The sequence below is a fragment of the Leptinotarsa decemlineata genome, unplaced genomic scaffold (assembly GCF_025532065.1).
Source record: "Leptinotarsa decemlineata unplaced genomic scaffold, Ldec_3_MD MMD2_tig00078422_RagTag_RagTag, whole genome shotgun sequence".
NCBI classification, from domain to species: domain Eukaryota; kingdom Metazoa; phylum Arthropoda; class Insecta; order Coleoptera; family Chrysomelidae; genus Leptinotarsa; species Leptinotarsa decemlineata.
The window spans coordinates 11,665,838-11,685,760 of NW_027412747.1; the positions used below are offsets into that span (position 1 = coordinate 11,665,838).

General features: G+C 34.4%; 1 protein-coding gene across 1 annotated transcript in view; it reads right to left on the reverse strand.

The window, feature by feature from the left end:
* The window catches only part of LOC111512522 (Leucine-rich tendon-specific protein), a 158,376-nt gene extending 142,697 nt beyond the window's left edge, over window positions 1-15,679 (reverse strand). The window contains exon 1 of the mRNA XM_074186427.1: window positions 15,302-15,679. The gene's annotated coding sequence lies outside the window, so the exon portion shown is untranslated. The remainder of the gene's footprint in view (window positions 1-15,301) is intronic.
* Between the last annotated feature and the right edge of the window lie 4,244 nt (window positions 15,680-19,923).

Here is a 19,923-nt window from a genome sequence, read left to right on the forward strand (position 1 = left end):
GTCTATTATTTGTTCTTGAATAATTCTATAATAATAAATTCCGAAGATGTTCCTAACGCAGCTGGAGCATTTTTCGAATTTGGTAACTATCGCCGTCTAGATGAATTCTTAATTAGGTTTTCAATTCTCAAATATTGTGAAACACGCCATATGTATGGAGGCATTCGTTCCTGTAAACATTACCATTGTGTGGGCAGCGGATAAGAGTAAATATTTTCTAGCGAAGTTGACCGCTGGGCACAGATAATTATGCATCTTAGAAGTGAACGAAATGAAACAGTAGTACGTGCAGATGTTTCAGCAGCTGGTGTTTTATCGATTGTGGGACAGATATATTGCCATAAAGAACAGCAAATAATCCACAACACGTGAAAACATCTTTTATGTTAAAAAGTATAATCACATGATGAAATTATACTACGTAAAAAAAAGTCTGATTTTCGTTTTGATAATAAACTCTGTCATAATGACGTTTCCACAATATGTTGCTTCTGAAGCGATGTACAGTGCTTTTTTTTAATGCCTCCCCTTTTATTTTTTGAACGTGTCGACTCAAAATATTGAAATTTGGGATAATGAAATTAATGCATGAATACTTTATTTTGAAGTGAAATTGACAGATGAAACTTTCAAGATGGCGACTGGGCGCCATCTGGGAAAACAAATATAATGGAAAGGTCTTATGACACATATTTTTGACAGATTTTGGCAAATCCTTCACAACCCTAGAATATAATGTCAATATCAACTACTACAAAATGGCGGAACTTTCAATAACTGCCTGAATACATTGACATTTAACTACATAATATGAGGTAATAAGCTTGAGGTCAGTTAAGAAGATGCTCGAAATGGTAGCCTTGAACTTCTTGACATTTGAACAGCCTATCTCTACAAATATTTAATATTCTCTGCCGTATATCCAATATTGAAGCAGGTTCAGTTTCGTACACATATTGCTTCAAATAGCCCCATAAAAAAAGTCCAAAGGTGTCAAATCTGGCGAGCAGGCTGGCCATTCTGTAGGACCTCGACGGCCAATCCAATGACCGGGAAATTTAGTATCCAAATAGTTTCTTACTTGTCTGGAGTAATGTGGTGGTGCTCCATCTTGTTGGAATACAAAATCCATATCGAATTCATTAGGGTTCGCTTCGACGATTTCAGTAATGAAATGGTCAACAGTAGTTTCCAGCATATTCAAATACAGTTCTCCTGTTGAATTATGATCAATAAATGGAGGTCCTATAATATGGTTTCCCAATATTCCCGCCCAAACGTTAATTTTTTCTGGACATTGGGTTTTAGTTTAGATACTTTCGAAACAACACACAGTAATTTCAAGCCGAATAGGTTTTAATTTCTTTAGTCGAATCTCCCCGTTACCCGTAAAAAGCCGGTATAGCTAGTTCTAATTAAACTCTCAGTAGATGATACATTATCCGACACATTGGAATTCAATTTATTACATCAAATACCATAGGAATATTTCCAAAGAATAAAACATCGTACCAAATCGAAGGTCCGAAATTTAATTCGTTAAATAAAATACGGTAAAGTATATTTCGTACCGTCTAACATCTGAATAAATCTCGATAATATTATTCATGAAGTAGGTTTGAAAAACGATGCACATAAACCTGTGGGCTCAGACACTGGCATGTAGGCAAGCTAGTTTTAGTAGATTGTGGGCCGAGAGAACGGTTGATTCCTTTTACTATGTTACTTGGAGAGGATGAATGAAATTCAGGAGTACCTACAACTGAAGTTACAATGAAGAATGTATGTGTATTTTGAGACATATTTTCAAAAATCCCAATAAACATTAACATTACTGATATAATTCCTTATAGATATACGTTAGTATTTTGGTGTTTCAGACTTGTCAAATCTCTCCAATAAGAAATCATTTTTATTCAACCCATATGCCCAAAGGAAGAAAGTAGTACATAAATTTCGGTTTTCGAAAAAAAAATATCCAAAGACGTTTTTCAGGCTGTACTATATATAGTACAATGGGCATAAGTTATACTATGAATATTTTGGTTCAGTAACTATTTATTTAGTATGGTATGTAATAAAACATTGAACATACAAACCAATGTCACACTTTTGATAGCAAGTGGTATTTTGTTGTGGCAAGAATCACATCTAGTTTTTTTTTTTCTTGGGCTTGACTAAATGGTCCGTTCGATCAAATCGCAACTCCAAACCCATATTTTTGAAGCAATGTCCTCTCCGTCAGCAACCTCATTACCTTCCCTTGCAAAGGAGGGTACTGCAAGCAGTTTCATTTGAACAGAACATGTCATTGGCATCGCTTTAGGCTTTGCCAAACAAACATGGAACACCTGGATGGCAAGAATTGGATTAGTTCTGTACGAAACAGGTGTTGAACTACAGTAGGAATGAACTAGGATGCCTATCAGGCCTTCTCATCGTCATCTAAATCATCATATTCAAAGACTCGGACTGTTGGAAGACAGTGTGTATCGCCTCTGTTTGGAATATGATGAAACAGCAGAGCACATACTTCGCGCCTGCCCCGCTGGGGACCGAATCAGAATTCGGCAGAACCGTACTATTACCATCTGATCTGAAAGATCACTCACCATACAAACTAATCGGCTTCGTAAAGAAGCTGGGTTTTTTTGTTCGAGTGTGAATAGGTGTGAGTCACAATAAAGCCTTGCGGGTTGCGGTGGAGGGTCGAATAGACCCACGCACTTTTGACCTTACCTAACCTAACCTAACCTAACCAAATCGCAACTCTAAACCCATATTTTTGGAACAATATTCTTTCTGGAAAATAAACTATTTATTATTCTAAGTGAGTAAAAGAACAGCTGATCGATTACACCTCCAAAGTTTTTATGCCATTGCCAAACATTGTTTACTGCAATGTCTACATAATGGGTAACTGAAGGAAAGTACCTACCACTTTCTGACTCTTATTCAGATGTGCGATATAAACTTATATTTTGATCTGAACGATCAACTTCGCCCATACTCTGTATCTGTAGAGTAGGGAGGGTGAGTGTAAGCCCACAGTACTTAGGCCACATGTGATCCATTGTACATTCTCCCGAAGACTTGTCCTCGTAGGTCATCGTCCACCCTGTCTTTTCCAGGAAGGTGGACAGGTCACTGGGAGACATCTCCATTTATATCGACAGGTGTAGGCCATAACTCGCCGAACACACACTCTCTTATTGACGATAACTCCGGGCACTCGCACAGGACATGTCTGACAGTCTCATCTCCCTGTTCACACATTCTGCATAGAGGTGTGTCCACTAGCCCCATATCATGGAGGTATTTCCTTAGTTGACAGTGGCCAGTCATAAATCCTACTGTTAAGCGTAGATTTTTCCTGGTCATCGCCGAATATTTCTTCGGCGCCAGCTTCCCAGGGTCGCCCAAGGTGATCCTGCCAAGATTATATCCTTTGGTTTCATCCCATCTCTTCAAGGATTGAGCATGGGTGTAACATTTGACTAGTTCCGCAATTGTCGAAGTCATCAGGCCGTAGGTGCCACTTAGTCCAGCCGCTTCCTTGGCTAAAGAGTCGGTAATGCGATTACGTTCACTCCTGTCGTGCCCTTTAACCCACCTCAGGATCATATTATTATCTATCGAGCCTTTGGCTGAATCTTGGTGACACTCTAGTACAAGCCCTGAGGTTATACGTTGTCTGTTTAAAGCAAATATGTCTTGTCTGCTATCAGTGCAGATTGTTTTTACCAGAAATTTCTTTATTGGTTATTTCTTTTGTGGCCATTGAGATACCAGCCAGTTCTGTTTGGACCACGCTGGTATTTCTTCCCATTCCCCACTTAATTCTTAGGCTTAGTGATCTGGAGTACACTCCACACCCTGAGCCTTCTTTGGTTTTTGAGCCGTATGTATAAATCCGTATTGCATTTGTATCATCTGACTCTATGTTCTGCTTAATTTGTATTTTATAGGGTTTATTAAACACAAACCTGGGTTCAATTGCATCGCTTGTTGCCTACAGCAGAGGTTGCGCAGTATACTTTTATTATTCGTTTTGACGACATGGGGTTGATATATTTTTTTGGGAGTATCGTCGAACGATATGCAAGTTGTACAACCCATTTTAGTACAGGCAAATAAGGTGAAAGTAAAAAATAAGTAAAATTTGTGCTATTAAAAGAAAAATTGTTTATCTCATAAACTAACCACTTTAACCTACAATTATTATACATTTTTGAAATCAGCTCAAAGAGGAGTATCCAAATTTTACATAAAAAATATGAGAAGTAATTTTAAAAAAAGGGATGATGCTAGGGGTGAGAGGGTGGCTTTTCCAGTAAGTTTAAATAAGCCATAATGCTTGCCCCTTCCAACATAAATTGACGTGTTTTTGGATTTTTCCTAAATACCAGTATTACAAAAGTTATTAAAGGTGGATAGCTTTTTTGCTATACTTCAAAAGAATATAAAATGATATTGTGTTGTTACTACAATAAAGTACAATCCATTTAGAACATATTTCAGAACTTTTTGGGATATTAATGCTCGTCCTTCGTAGTTAGAATAATATCAATAGTGCTTTCTCAGTACCCGATAAGACTACAATAAAATGAATATTACTACATTTATTAGTATCGTTTGTAGGTACAGTAGGCTAAAAAAAGGGAGATTTTTTCAAAACGGGTTCCAGCGTGACGGAACTGGACTATTCCGATCATTTCCAATTTGATGACAATTTGAGAGCCACCGGTTGACAGCTGTTTCAACTTGTTGGACATCATCAGTAACGGACAGGCACTCCTCGATTGTAGAGAAAATGTGAAGAAGAGTACTTGATCACTGCGTAAACGCAAGCGAGACATAAGTAGAACCATCTATTAGTGGTTGGTGATTTGACCAACCTTTGATCCGTCAACTGCGTTAGCAGAAATTTGGGAAGCTTTCCTGGAATGCCATCAGAAAACGAATCCATATGTTTCCAGAAATGATATAAAATCGAGAAAGGTTGATGCATTCAAGCTGCTGGAGAATAAATCCATGAAAATGCAGCTTGAATTCAGTCAGGCTGTTGGAAAATAATTCCATAAAAGTCCAGCTTGAATGCATTAACTTCTCTTGATTTTATATCATTTCTGGAAACGTGGACATTCATTTTCTGATGACATTCCAAGAGAGCTTCCCCAATGCCATCGACACGAATTTTCATTCTTACAAAATCAAAACAATTCATGAATTGAATGCAGATGTACAACACGTTTCTCGAATGAGTGTACCTTCAATCCGAATTGCCAAGTAAATTGCCAATATTTCCGATACTAAACTATTTCAAATCCCAATATGGCTCGACAAATTCACTTTATTATTCAATTAACAACGTCATTCAGTTAGATCATTTATTGCAGAATGATGTAGTTTTTCAACAAACAAGGCTCCTTTTTACTGCAATAGTTACACGACAATAACTCTCCGAATCGTTGGATTGGAAGGAGTAGTTCCATAGAATGACCACCTAGACCTCCGCTATGACTCCACTGGATTTTTTCTATGAGGATGGTTGTGATCAAAAGCCAACGGAACGCCACAAACTACTGTGCATAAATCACCACTATAAGCTACTAACAACTGATGATGGGAATGTAGGGAAAGAATTAGGAACTTATTTATGAAATCAATCGTTTGTTGATGGTGCTCAATTCTGAAATTTTATGAAGTTAATTGTTCTTTCAGTTTCACTCTATAGCTCAAAATTAAATACGAATTGAAAAAAGTTTCCTAGGTTATGAATAAACATTGTATTTTATGTAAAGTAGGTAATAATATTCAGGTGAGAGATGGATGGTTTTCCCATATTTTGGACTATTATTATGTATTTTTAAAATATATTCTTTGACATTCAAAATAAAAAAATCACTGTTAGCGAATATGCGGCGTCATTTAAACTGTAAAATTTCAATTTATTCACTCTTTTTCACATTTTCTGTATTGTCAAATAATGAAGAATTCACTCAGGGATGAAAGTCAATATTCGTGTCACTTTCCATACACGATACTTTTTTATAGTCTAAAATGGAAATTATAAGCGTTTTTTTGTATTCCAGAAACTACTACACCACTGGTGCCATTGAAAATTGTAATGTAGGGCATTCCTAAGATCTACAAATATATATCCACTTCCAACACCTCTGATCTTCGATGTCTAAGAAACTATTAATTTTTTGTTTGGGGTTCGTGAAGACATTCGAAACCTTGAGTAGTGTATTTTGTATTTTCTATTTTTTTGTTTATTACTATAACGAGACCTGTCCAAAAAATAATGTGAATGTTCAAATTTTTCGGGCTGTGTTCGGTGATTTTATGCTATCAAAGAATTTGCATCAAATTTTGTGTAAAGAATGGAATGAAATGCTCAAAAACACTTGAAATGTTGACAGTGGCATACGGTGATTGTACTCTGGGTCATAAAAATGTGTACAAGCGGTACACACTTTTCATAAAAGCTCGAGAAGATGTGAATGATGACGACCTCAACAAGAGATGAAAATGTTGAGAAAGAGAAGAAAATTGTTATGGACAATCGACATCAACGGCGATCCAGATTTGCTTAAAGGGGTCATAACTGGTGATGACTCATCAGTATATGGTTAGGACATGGAAACCAAAGTACAATCGTCCCAGTCGAAGAAGCACAAGTTCGATCGAATGTCAAGGTTTTGCTCACTATTTTATTCGATTACCGTAGCGTAGGGCATCAGGAGTTCTTGCAATATGGTCGTACCATCATTGAGGACTATTATTTTGAAGTTATGCGCCGCCTAACTTCATAATAATAGAGATACGAAGAAAACTTTGGGTATTTTGGAAAACCAATTCATGGCTTTTGCATCACGATAATGCACCTGCTCATTCTTCATTGCTTGTTCGTATTTTTTGGACAAGAACAACACCGTTATCATGACTCAGCCAACGTATTCACCAGATTTGGGCTCCTGCGCCTTTTTTTCTGTTAACAAGATTGAAGAGACCCATGAAAGGACAGTGTTTTGGAGCGGTTGAGTAGATGAAAATCGAATCGCTGAGAGAGCTCGATGCCATACCAATAAGTGAATGTCAGAACTGCTATATAACTGAGATATAATAGAAATTAAAAAATAAATAAATATTTTTAAGAAAAATGAAAATTCACCACATATTTTTTACATCCTCGTATGTGTACCATCAACAAGCAAAACAGTCACAGAAAATACATTTTCCAAGTATCCTAACTCAAACGTTATTCAAGGAGTAATATACAGGGTGTTTGTTAATTAGGTATGTACCATAAATTCAACAGACGTTTCTTTAGGTAATTTAAAGACGAAATGTTCATATAAACATGGGTCCGCAAATCCTTCGTTCTCAAGATACAGGGTGTTAAAATAAAAATAAAAAAGTTATTCGTAAATATCTTGAATATCCTTCACCTGATTTTGTTGTAATTTGGCAATGGTATTTTTAACATCAAGGAGCTGATTTAGACCGAACGTGAATAAATTTAATAAGTCCAGTGGCGTCTCGAGCGGGATTGGAACGAATATTTTTGACTTAAAAATGTACGCCACTGACTTTTGTGCAATTTTTATCATTTCTTTGGATTAAGCAATTAGAAGTACAACTTTTTTGTCTCCTGAATTTTTTTTGTATCTTGCTTAGTTTTTGAGAAAATGTTTCTTTTGGAAATTATTATTTTTACAATTTTTCATTACTAATTATGTAACAATAACAATAGATATTAAATAACATTAACATCTAGACTAACGAATTGCACTAAATAAGGTGTTGGAAATGGCCTCCTTTGGCTTGAATACAACCGTCTAGCCGCCGCATTGAATTTCATACTCTTCTGAAAATAACATAAAAAATAATCAAGGGTTGCTTCGGAAAACGATTGCAGCATTTAATAAACAACTTGACAGATGTTGTCAACTTTATAAGCTTTTAATTTATAATTGTTATGAAAAGTGTGTTTAGTGGTTATTTTTTGAATCATTTTTGTAAATAATGGTTCAATTTACTAACAGTGAAATGGGAGATATGCTTTTTTGTTATGGAATGGCTCACGGAAACATGAATTCTGCAAGACGCATTTTCCATGAAAGATTTCCTCAGCGTGTAGTGCCTAATAGAAGAACTTTAGTACGTCTCCATGCACGACTTTCTGAAACAGGCAGCTTTAAAAGATCGACGGTTGTCATTGGGAGGCCTGCAACGGTACGAACAGTTCAAATTGAAGAAGCTGTTTTAAATGAGACTGAAGTAAATCCTCATACCAGTACTCGGAAAATAGCTGAAGAACTGAAAATTACCCATATCGCAGTGTGGCAGATTTTAAGAGCCCAACAGCTATATCCCTATCACATGCAACGTGTGCAAGCTCTATTGCCCAGAGATTTGCCTGTAAGACTAGCTTTTTCTAATTTGTTACGCGGTAAAATAAGAAGAAATCCAGCTTGTTTTTCTCGCAATTCAATTATTAACTTCCACAACAATCACATTTGGGCCGAAAACATTCCACACGCCTTGATAGAAAATAATTTTCAAGAACTGTTTTTTTTTTAATATTTGTGTTGGAATTGTCGGTGACCATCTCATTGGGCCTCACTTCCTTCCACCTAGACTTAATGGAGAAGAATACCGAAGGTTTTAAGAATTTGTTTTACCTGGACTTTTAGAAGAAATTCCAGTCATGGAAAGATTCCGTATGTGTTACATGCACGATGGTGCTCCACCACACTTTAGTGTAGTGGCACGGCAATTTTTGGATGAAAATTACCATAATCGCTGGATTGGGAGAGCCGGCCCACACCCATGGCCACCTCGCTCGCTCGAAATGAATACCTCAGATTATTTTCTCTGGGGACACCTTAAAGTGTTGGTATACAAAACTGCTATTCAAAGTGAAGAGGATTTACGGAATAAAATAATTAATTCATGTGACATAATGAAAAATACGCCAGGTATTTTCAGAAGAGTGCGAAATTCAATGATGCGGCGGCTAGACGGTTGTATTGAAGCCGAAGGAGGCCATTTCCAACACTTAATTCAGTGCAATTCGTTAGTCTAGATGTTAATGTTATTTAATATTTGTTGTTATTGTTACATAATCAGTAATGAAAAATTGTAAAAATAATAATTTTCAAAAGAAACATTTGATTCCCCATATTATTCCTTGTAAGGTCCAAGGATAAGCAATTAGGTTGACTTTTTTTTCTTAAAAACTAAGCAAGATACGAAAAAAGAGACAAGAGACAAAAAAGTTGTATTTCTAATTGCCTAATCCAAAAAAAGAATAAAAATTGCACAAAAGTCAGTGGCGTACATTTTTAAGTCAAAAATATTCGTTCAAATCCCGCTCGAAACGCCACTGGACCTTATAAATTGAATCATGTTAGGGCTAAATTAGCTCCTTAATGTTATAAATACCATTGCCAAATTACAACAAAATTAAGTAAAGGATATTTAAGATATTTACGAATACCTTTTTTTTTATTTTAACACCCTGTATCTTAAGAACAAAAAATTTGCAAATTAATATTTCGTCTTGAAATTACCTAAAGAATTGTCTGTTAAATTTTGGTACATACTCATTTAACACCCTGTATAATAGCCGCCAATTGAAAGAGGCTCAACTTTATCGGCAACAAACCAGATTAATCCCTTGATTGCCATAATATTAATTCGGCGATACGCAATCTGTTCAGATGTTGGGGTAATTACAAAATTCATTTGTATTCCGTCCGTTAAGAAAAATTGTCAGGGTTGAACCAGTTCAGCGGAATAACGAGACATTTGGTTTCGAAGAGAGAAAGGAACATTAGAGAAACACTTATACAGTCATCAGGGAAATTACAATGCAATTAGAGTAAAATCAACATATCTGAATAAGGAATTATTCACAACCAGATCGCCCAAGAAATAATTTGGAGAAATTCATCGTAAATAAATGGTTTCATGTCACACTACAATATTAAAACAGTTGAATGAAAAAGCTTTTTTAAATTTGAGAAATGCCTACTCATTTATTTCGCTTTGAATGATTTCTATAAATCGTACTGAATTTTCATTAAATCAATATTTTCTGTTGTGACTAATCATGTTTATTGACCAGTTGATCACTATACATGATCATCAAACTAAAAGAAAAAATACACTCACCGGCATAAGTAGTGCATTAGTCCCAAATTTTATGAAGCACCAAACTTTAAGGAATGAAGTATATCCTAATCTCTCATAGGATCGGTTATCACAAAAAATCAGCAATTATTCATGTATAATGCCTGGTACACGTTTATCTGAAGAAGATTATATTATAAATGTAATTTCAGGAGTCCCTCAAGGGCCAGTATTGGGTCCACTACTATTCTTGCTCTAGATAAATGACATTGTGATGCACCTTGAAAGGTCAGAGATAAAACTGTTTGCCGACGACACTATGTTGTATTTTTTTAGGACACCTAATGATATCTCAGAATGTTTGAATGAGGAACTATCAAATATAAAAGAGTGGTTATGTGACAACTGCCTCAAATTAAATGTTGATAAAACAAAATGCAGGTAGCAAATATCGTTTGAAACAACTGCAAGATGAACAGCTACCATTGGATATTTATATTAATAATGTCATCATTGAGAAGGTTGCAACTTTCAAATATTTGGGAGTGGTATTCGATCAAGAATTGAACCTTAATGCACACTGTAGTTATATTCAGAAGAAAATAGCCTCGAAAATTCATCTTTCGTATAGATTGAAAAATAAAATGAATAAAAAATGAATATGCAAAATTAACAATAAATAAATCAATAATAGCACCCCACCTTGATTATTGCAGTACATTGCTCTATTTTGTAAGCAATGAAAATCTCAACAGACTACAGAAGCTTCAAAACAGATACATGAGGGCAATATTAAGTTGTAATAAACGCACATTTGTGAAATACATATTAGAAACATTGTCTCTTACAAAGCTAAACAAAGGATAACACTGAATATGCTAATATTTTCATTCAAAATTAAACACAATATGTTACCAATTTATCTGAGTGATCAGTTAACCTATACAAGTAGTATTCATACACACTACACTAGAAATAGAATAGGACATTTTTATATCAACAGAGAGCATGTAGATTGTCAATCTTTGTATAGCTCTGGTCTTATTACATTCAATAATTTGCCTAGTATATTGAATATATTTCAAGTTATGGTCAAAATGTTTCTTGTTTCTTGTGACTTGTCTTTATTTTTATATTTTTTGTTTTGTATTTTATAAGTGACTGACTGTACTATGAAGAGCATTATTTACTAATAAAGAGTGATATATAATTGTAACTTAGCACGAGCATATAAAGAAAGAACTACGTTTGCACGAGCATTTAACGAAAGAACTACGTTTTATCCAGAGCACGGTTTCTAGAGTAATCTCGAAGTTCACAGAACGTGGTCATGTTCACGAAATGCACCGAAGCGGTTGTCATTCTGGATGAAGTTAGACTGTTCCGAGACGCCATAGGTAATGATTTTGTATTTATGGATGGTAATGCCCCACCATATCGAACACTGGTTATGCAAAACACTCTGCAGGAAGAAAGCATTGCAAGGATGGATTGGCCACCGAACTCACCAGTCATGAATCCGATGGAACATGTTCGAAGTTACATTTCGAGGAAGTTGCATACCAAAAATGATCCACCTGACAGCTCAGAACAGCTTCGAATGCTATTTGGGAACAGTGGAAAATGTTCCTCAGCATGTTATTAACAACCTTATCGACAGCATGGGTAGACGAGTGGAAGCCTGCAGAAGGGCTAGGGGAGGCAGTACATCCTATTGAAGAAGGTATATTAACTAGAATATCTGTATTTCTCCTTCATTTTATTTATTCTCATAATTATTTCATTTTTGTCTTCTCAAATGAAAATATCACCTCAACTTCAACCAAAACATCAGTTTTCAACTCTTCACTATTTGGATATTTCATAACGACGATTCATTCAATCTTCAAGACTATTTAATAATATTGTGGACGCAAATATTTTCCCTTACAGTAAGAGTTCATCAAAATCATTCATATAACCAGCCATAGAAAGCATGTTTCTTAAAAAACTTTCAAAGAAAAAGCTTCTGTCTTTTCAATTCTCCATAAGTTTATGTAAATTGGAAACTTTCGAACAGATAGTAACTTCTTATGATTCAATGTAACTCAATGGAATGTATTTTCATCTGATAGATTGAGTTTATGCAGATCAAATCGTGAGGTGTAGTTTATGAAAATACAAATCAATTCAAATCACCAACCGATTTCCTGGAGTCTTTGAAGTCTACTAGATACTCGTTAGGACAACGTATTCATTTGATGAGGATTGATATCGTATCCGTTCAGATGTATGCACATAGATGTACAATAAATGCGCTGCAAATTATACTGTTGTGGAAGTAAATTGTTTCTTATGAACATATGCAGCGGAGGGTTGCATAAGTACTCATTCGCTAATCTGCACTGGCTCATAAGAGACAATTTATTAAAATGTAGACATTTGTATATGTTTCGTTATACCTCAAAGGAATTGGACAGCGATTCTATGAAAGTTCGCAAGAATAGTACCACTGCCCCGACTTCTCACAAGTAACATCGTCATATTTCAACCCATTTACACAAAACATGAATTAATCATAGTCCTGTTGGACTAATCTGCCCACTGGTGTAAACCATACAGTGTTGCCAATACCAAATCGTAAAATTCTCACTAAGGAAGAGAAATATCCTCACATGTTATCCGGCTTCATTTGAAATGACTCAGATAGTTTTCAATAAATGCCTTTCGATTTGTGCTTAAAAAAATACAGAAAAAAACATGAATGCATGAAACGAATGAAACATAAGTTTTGGGATTACAAAAAGAAACACAAAAGTCTTGATTTCAAACCAGAAATATATAGAACGAGAATTTCTCATATTTTGATAATTACGTGGTAGAAGATCGTCAAAAAAATGAGAAATGAAAATTTCTATGTTTTTTACCACTTTTATTTGTAACTAAAGTTACTGCAGTTTCGTTCTAGGTATAAGGACATATTCAAACTTATACATGGAACTTTATGTATAAGTTTGAAAATGTTCTTATAGGACAAAACTGCAGTACCGATCTTTAGTTACAAATAAAAGTGGTAAAAAACAGAAATTTTCATTTCTCATTTTTCGTAACTTCATCATATTTCGCATTATGTCAGATGTAGAACTCACTGAAAAGTTCTCCTTCAACCATCGATCCTTCATAAAAAATTACAAATGAAGTGATTACTTAAAAATATTGAGATACCGAAAAACTGAAGAATATTCAAAGTAAAAACCTGTTTTCATGTTTCCTGGTTTGCAGGTTCTTCGCATCTACCAATAGAGTTTTGTATATTTTTTGTATACTTCCTTTTGTGTATTCCTTTTGTGTATTTGTAGTTTTATATAGTTCCTTAGGTAGGCCACAACTGATATGATCAAGAGCAAGGATATCCATATAAAACATAATTTTTTATAATATCTTTCATAATAATTAGAAACCGATTTGCTATGAGTATCAAATCCTCACAATAATGATAATAATAATAAATAACGAATCTTCATTTACCTTTTTCACGAAGTAATAAAATTTGTATAGGAATCGTCAAAAAAGAAATCGGAGACTAGAAGTTCCTGAAAAAAAATTTATAAAAACTACCTACTTATAAACATTAATTCTTCAAAACGATAATAACATTTATTAACAAGAAAATTCTTGAAAAGATATACATGGTTTCAGATTATTTCATAATATCTGGCAGCAAATTATAGGCACATGGAGCCATCTGATCAAGTGATTCAAAGCTGATTTGATTTTTACAAATGGTACAAAAACATTGTTTCTCGTTGTTGTATCAATATTATGCTTACATTTATTTGGTAAAACTTAAATGAAATGAATAAAAACACTTTTGTCTAAATACCACTGGTATTTAGTGGTACCACTGGTACCAGTGGTATTTGTACAAAAGTGTTTTCATTCATTTCATTTAAGTGATCATGAATTACCATAAAGTAAACAAGTCATCAATCACACATATTTGGTACAAACAACTTATTTCTATTCTCAAAAACAGACAAGCACAAGTCAAAAATATAAAAAAACTACTAACAGTATTTCTGCATGAATCACGGTAACCCATGCCACTAATGATTCGTATGAGTTTTTTTGTGTTATAAAGACATCAGTGCAGCGAGAGGAAAGACACCAGAAACACGCTCCATATCTCAGTCGGGGAGTCAACCTGAGCATAGTACAGCCTAAGCAGCTGATCAACATTTTAAACTTGCCTAATATTTCGGAACTGATATGAAATACGAGTTAATTGTTTTGATTAGGAACTCACAATAGTTCTACCAATTTAAACGTTCATCAATGTGAAGACCTAAACATTTTAAGCTCGCATATTCTGTTGTTAGAGTTTCGGAATTGTCATTTGTTCTGAAACTGATATCACATTCCCGTTGCCGATGGTGAAATCTCATTGAATCTGTTTTTTTGCGTTCATAAACAAGTTGTTTGCAGAAAACCATTCATGAATACTCCCAAAAACTTGATTACATTTGTCTTTAAAAACTGAATCTGATTTATCAGAGATTATAATCGACTTGTCATCTGTATACATTGTTCCGTATGCTACATACTCCAAATCATTTATGTACAATACAAACAATATGGGCCCCACACATTGGTAACACTGAAACCATATGAAAATAATTTCGGTAGTTTTTTGTTTTATCACGTTCAGACAGACAGATAGAGAGACGCGGCGACGAGACATTGTTTTATAATATATAGTACACAAGTATAAGACATATTACGTGCAAGCGGTTTCTATAATAGACGTTAATTTATACAACTGTTTTGAATGAGAATTTGGCTTGATTTTTAACTATTCGCGCTTGATTTTCGAATTTACTTGTCCCATAAAAATTAACTAGATACTTCCAATCGAAAATTATAAGCAGATGAAATGTTGTTACATTTGAAATTAACCTGTTTCATTTTTCAGATCCTTTAAAACTTCGAAAATCACATTCAAAATTGTTGTGAAAACTTCAAATTAGGTACCGATTCGTCTTGAAATAAAGTTTCGCATTCAAAAAATAGATTGTGTTGCAGATATTCGTGGTGATTATTGTGATTGTGATATGAAGAAGTTTGAAACTAATGAAACTTCGAATAAATCACTAATAGTTTATTTTCAGAAACTAACCTTCAGCAGAAAAACTTCCTGTCACTATACAATCCGAGGCTGCAGGGCATATTTCCTGTCCTATTGTACACTACCATTCACGCGAAAAAAGCACATCCGCACATCACCCAAGTCAATGAAGTTAGTGTAATAATAATAATAGTCAAACTACTCCATAGACCCGCTTTCCAAAGCGGCCTGAGCGCCCTAACTCACTTTGTTTTGGCCTCCCAATTCGGAAAACAGTGCAAGAAAAAAACTCCAGTCTTCATTTTCGAAAGTTTCGCTCGAATTTCGAACCAGGTGTGTATTACGCAGATCGTTCGTCGCAGGGCAGACAACAGGAGCGCGACGTGATCTCTCCTGCGAACGCAGGAACGAAATGTCCATCTGGTTCGGCCGCGAAGAGGTGATTCAAGTTTGGAGACATGTATCCGCGCAGGTCTCCGCTAACAATAGGGTCATACACCTACGATTCATCTCTTCGTATATGTATTAACCATTCAATTGCGTAAATAACGAGATACCAGATTTACATACATCTTCCTACATGCTGTTTTTCTCCCGGGTCAGGCTGAAATCCATTAGGTATCCGCGAAGATCGGTTACGAAGAAATCATGAAGAATGAGTATATTATTATTTGAAAAACTCCTTTTTGTGGGAGAGTCAATGTTCCTTAAAGTTTTCTGGATTTTCAACATTCTATAATACGAACAAATAATATTAAAAAACTAAAAGAACAGGTTTTAATAGCAACACAAACAAAAATAAAAAATAATTCTAAACTAATTTAAGATTGTGTTTAACATCGATAACATGGATATTCAGTAAGTATCCATTGTTATAAATACTTGGTTGGGAGCTGTTTGCCAGATTGGAGCCATAATAAAAATAGAAGTCAAAACATCTCACGCTTTTTTACAACAAAAATAATTTTGTAAATAGATTTATTCTGATTTCAGACTAAAAGTTATCAGTTACATCAAGCCATAGAACTTATTGAACACAATCTTAAATTAGTTTCGATTTTTTTTTAGTTTGTTGCTATTGAAGCGTATTTATTAGTTTTTCAAACTATCATTTATTTTCCACTTTTTAGTTTGGCTTGGTATTTCAAGACCAACTGTTTTAATATGAAATATATACGCATGCGCAGATAGTGTAGTTGTCTCACTTGCTCTCCCACAGAGACTGTGTGAGAAAATTGTTTGAAGGTGGTTGACAATGTTTCCTGGTGTATTTCATCAGTTCGGACTTCCATTGTCTCTAATATAATATAAATTGATTTGAAATTCCTGAAAAATATTGAGAAGATTAACCGAAAATAACAATTTTATTTCAACAAAAAAAACTGAAATTACAATGAAATAACATGAAAACAAACAACAACAATCAAAAAATTAAAAATTGAAATATTAATAAAACCTGAAAATTAAAAATAATCAAGAAAAATGAAAATAAGAAGTAAAGGGTTCCAAACCAAGTTATGTCACGACGTTTCTATTGTTAGCATCCACAATCGTCTTTGGGTGATAACTGTTATCACCCGAAGATGATTGTGGATACTAACAATCGAAACGTCGTGACATAACTTTGTTTGGAATCTTTTAATTTTTATTTTTCATTTTTCTTAATAATTTTTAATTTTCAGATTTTATTATTATTTCAATTTTTATTTTTTGGTTGTTGTTTGATTTTATGTTATTTCTTTGAAATTCCAGTTTTTTGTTCAAATAAAATTGTTATTTTCGGTTAATCTTTTTAATAGTTTACAGAAATCTCAAATCAATTTGTATTATATTAGACAATGGAAATGATGTGTGAGAAAATTATTTGATCCCGGCGATCCTGATCGGAATAATGATAGTCCGGTCAAATTAGACCATAAAATAAGAGTAAAGCTACCTAAATTCCCAACAAGACGAAAATCAGTAAGATTGTTTGAAATATGATTAAAAATCAAATTTGAAAGTTCCCTATCTTTCCCCCGTATGGAAAAAATTTTATTCAAAGTCAAAGGTCAAAAAAATGAGTTTTTCGCGATTTCCAGCAAAACGGTGAGTTTTATCAAGATAATACTTCAGACAAAAAGTGTGGGTTATAAAATTATCTACAAAAAATGTTAGATTATTTTTTTTCCTACAAGCCACCGTTTTTGAGATATAACGATTCAAAAAGTTATAAAAGTTGTGTCATAATATGCACACGTTTCCACACCACCTATGAGGTAGTGTACTTTAAACGCGTTTTTTAACGTGTTTTCCCCAGTAGGCCTATTCCACTGGTCAGTTGTGATCCTGTTTAATTTGAAACTATTGCGAAATAATGGATATCAGCAGAGATTGAAAAGATAAAAAGCAATTTAAAAAAGTAGTGAAATTTAATCGTCCGAGTCGTAACTTACAAATTCTTCTTCTTGTTGATCTTCTTGTTCTTGTTAGTCTTGTTCTTCTTCTTCTCCTTCTTGTTCTTCTTCATCTTTATCCTGAGTACATGTAAACTGCGTTAATAGCGATGTTTCGCATGTCGCCTCGTCGGAATCATACGGACCCTCCACTGTTGGTGATTCAATATTAGAGCACGATCGGCCTTGACAATGTATACATGCCAGAGAACAAAACAGTCCGGCTTTTTTGCAACCACAGTTAGCACTGCAACCCTTTTTGCAGTTGCAAAAAATTGTGTTCGACAGTTTTTCCGGCGCAGATGGAAGTAAAGTTTGGACTGGTTCTAATGAATTGTTAACCAACTTCCAACCCCAGTCTGTAGGGTCTAGCTGATAACCAAGCCACACTTGAACTTGGTAATATACCTGAAAAAGATGTCAAGGCCGGTCGTGCTCTAATATTAAATCATCAACAGTGGAAGATTCGTTTGATTCCAACGAGGCGACATGCGATACATCGCTATTAAGTATATAGTAAAGGGGAAACTGAAAAGTGCATAATATAATTCTTTAAAGAGTCTTATCAATCAGTAATTCCTACCTTTCTTAAAACAGAAATTTAAAAATACCTCTTTTGAAAATATGTCTATTTCTTTCGACAAAATCAGTCACGTTCCGAGGGCGGGGGATATCGTGAGTGTCATAACCCTTCTGAAATCGTACACATCAAGTCAAACAGGCAAATTTATTTTGAACATAAACTGCAACTCACCATTTGATCTCCACAAACTTTATTTGAAAAATATGTCACGACATATTTCGCTAACACAGTAGCTTCTTCAACAGTGATTTGAATATTTCGGAAAATTAAAGTAGATACTTGTGATGCGCTTGCCATCCACCACTCAGGGTATTCAACGATATGTTATCAAGTATCTTATAGCCATATCTATATTCATACATTTCGAATGATTGACTTACTAAATTGATGAATATGAAGGAATAACACGGAGTTTGCTGAACATCGTTTCTGTTTAGCTGAATAAATCAAGAAGTTCGGTATTGATTGATTTTTTGAATGTATTAGGATTGGAAAAGTTTGCTATGCTAACGGGCAGGAGATTGAAGAATTTTGGACCATGATAGAAATCTTTGTGTTTAACTTTTATTAAATAGTTGTAGGTTTATGGATGCATCAGTAACGAATCTTGTTGGTTTTTCTTTGTTTGTTAGCTAAAGAGTTCTCTTGTTTTCAGTGATTGCGTTTCCTTATACAAACATTCGGTAGAGTGCAATTCAGGTTTTATGAATGATATTTTTTAGTTATACGATGGAAAACTATTCATATTTGGGGAACTGGCAACACTAATGTGAGTAGGTGAAATGTGATAATGATAGTCCGGTCAAATTACACCAAAAAATAAGAGTAACGCTACCTAAATTTTCACCAAGCTGAAAATCAGTACGATTGTTTAAAATATTATTAAAAATCAAATTTGAGAGTTTCCCATCTTTCCCCTGCACGGAAAAAAAATTATTCAAGGTAGAAGGTCAAAAACATTAGTTTCCCGCGATTTTCAGCAAAACAGTAAGTTTTATCATAAACATACTACAGACAAATTATCTACGAAAATTGTTTCGAAACTTTTTCCTACGAGCCACCGTTTTTGAGATAAAACAATTCAAAAAGTTGTAAAAGTTGTAATCGTCATAATATGCAAACGTTTCCACGCCACCTTTGAGGTAGTGTACTTAGCGCGTTTTTTAACGTGTTTTCCAGAGTAGGCCTATTGCACGGGTCAGTTGTGATCCTGTTTAATTTGAAACTATTACAAAATATAGATATTAGCAGAGATTGAAAAGATAAAAGCAATTTAAATTAAAAAAGTAGTGAAATTTAATCATCTGAATCGTAACTTTCAAATTCTTCTTCTTGTTGATCTTCTTGTTCTTGTTCGTCTTGTTCTTCTTCTTGTTGTTCTTCTTGTTCTTGTTCATCTTCATCCTGAGTACATGCAAACTGCGTTAATAACTATGTATCGATTTTTCTTTGTTTGTTGGCTATTGAGTCCTGTCGTTTTCAGTACATACGTTTCCTTATACAAACATTCGGTAGAGTGAGTTATGTGAAGAGATTTTGCAGACTATACAAAGAAATGCAGTGCTTGCAGATTCCCACCCCGGATCCAGAAACGATTATCATCATAACTTTTTATTCATTCTATTTGCAAATCTCGATGTGAGAAGTTCTCTAGA